Source organism: Mus caroli, chromosome 6 (assembly GCF_900094665.2).
Source record: "Mus caroli chromosome 6, CAROLI_EIJ_v1.1, whole genome shotgun sequence".
NCBI lineage: Eukaryota > Metazoa > Chordata > Mammalia > Rodentia > Muridae > Mus > Mus caroli.
The window spans coordinates 80211825-80213708 of NC_034575.1; the positions used below are offsets into that span (position 1 = coordinate 80211825).

General features: G+C 44.5%; 1 protein-coding gene across 16 annotated transcripts in view; it reads left to right on the forward strand.

The window, feature by feature from the left end:
* Positions 1 to 1884, forward strand: part of Dysf (dysferlin) — a 201704-nt gene that overhangs the window by 31578 nt on the left and 168242 nt on the right. The gene's annotated exons all lie outside the window — the stretch shown is intronic.

Genomic DNA, 1884 nt, shown 5'->3' on the forward strand with positions numbered 1-1884 from the left:
GTCTAAGCAGGTGATGGATGGCTTCTTCGTCATGGCTGATCCTGAGCCTTGTAAGTAGTGGTAGGTGAGATCGCCAAAGCTCAATGGGCCAGTGGGCTGTGGGTGTAAGTGGCCAGGAGACATAGCCTGGCAGGATCTATAGTGACAGTACTTAGGTAAGGACAGGGAGTCAGTAGTCTCTGGTGAGTACAGCACGGTGCAGCTGTGTTGGGTGGGCTCAAGTGCCTGGTGCTGTTCACTGAAATCTGGCCCTGAGGAGCATGGGCTGGCTGCACGCTGGCTGCACGCTGACCTGCCCATAGGGGAGCCTTTGTCTGGGAACTGGGTCAGCTGTATCTGAGGCAGGGAATCTTGGTTCTGTGAACCTGGAGGGAGGAAGCTGGGAAGGAGGAGGGATCAAAGAGCCAGGCAGGAGCTCGGGCTTCGAAACCTGCCAAGTTTGAAGTCTTAGAAGCATGGAAAAAGAATCCAAGCCATTACTGTTTCTGTGTGGTTCAAGCTAGCACTGGGTGCATGGTCTGGCATCCCTGAAGAAGGACAGGGCACTGTCCCTGTGCCTCTGAAGTGGGGCTATAGGGCGGGGAGCCAGCCTGTGCCTGAGGTTACTCGGTACATCTCTATAGTCATGGCCCTCTTTTGCTTCTGAAAATTATACATGACTTTGGGCATGTAAGTATATAAAGTAGGTAAATTAAGTATTTACTGATAATAGTTCATAAAGGAATTTACTTTAACTAGACATAGTGGTGCATGTCTTCAATCTCAGCACTTCGTTCGAAAGCAGAGGCAGGCAGGGCTCTGTGAGTAGGAAACTAGCCTGGTCTACATGGCAAGTTCCAGGCTAGCCAGAGCTACACAGTGAGATCAAAAAAAGAATTTTTTTACACTTTTTTATTTTATATTGTTTTGCATGTATTTTACCATTTATGGCAGATGAAAGGAAATTTGCCTCCTGAAGTGCCCTTGCGTTTTACCTGGATAATCAAGGCTTGGCTGAGTATTTGATACTGCAGGATAGAGAACAACATTTTGCAGAGTTGTTCAGTATTTTGATTTTAGAACCATCAGTGTTGAGAATTCTATTGTACTTAAGTACACAGTGCGAAATGACAGAGGGATGTCTAGGGCCATTTTAGAAACCATAGGAAATTCTGTCCTAATCTTAAATCAAAATTAAACATTTTAAAAATGAAATTCAAGTCAGCAACCCAAACCACAGTTATTAAGATGAAACATGTGAACAAAGTACAATCTAAAGATGTGCCAATCCAGTACTTACTGTAACAGGGCACACCTTGGCACAACTGACTCCATGATGGAAAACTCAGCATGTCAACAACAGCAACAGCCAAGAAGACCTAATCCATCTAAGTCCGAAGTTCCGGGAAAGCCTCTAAATGTACTAAGCTTGCTTTTTGCCTTCTGTAGTTCCACTTCTGGCTAACTGTTCTCAATAACCTAGAACATGTTTTTGTTTTGTTTGTTTTTCAAGATAAAGTTTCTCTGTGTAGCTCTGGCTATCCTAGAACTCACTCTATAGACCAGGCTGACCTCAAATTCAGATATTCACCTCCCTCTGCCTCCCAAGTGCTGGGACTAAAAGTGCACGCCACCACTGCCCGGCTCAGAACATGATTTTTGTACTCAAAAGCTTACTTTCTCACCCTGAGAAAGGCTTGGTGCTCCTCTGGGATCCTAAATACCCAGTATGGCCACTGCCCAGCTAATAAGACTTCCTATTGACTTAACCCCATGTCTGAGCTGTCTTTTCTGGTGGATGCCTGCCCCACAACATTTGAATGCTGAGGAATGACAGTAAGAAAGTAATAGGAAATAGTAATGTTTTCTACAAGACCAGAAAACTTTGTAAGTACATTAAAAAAA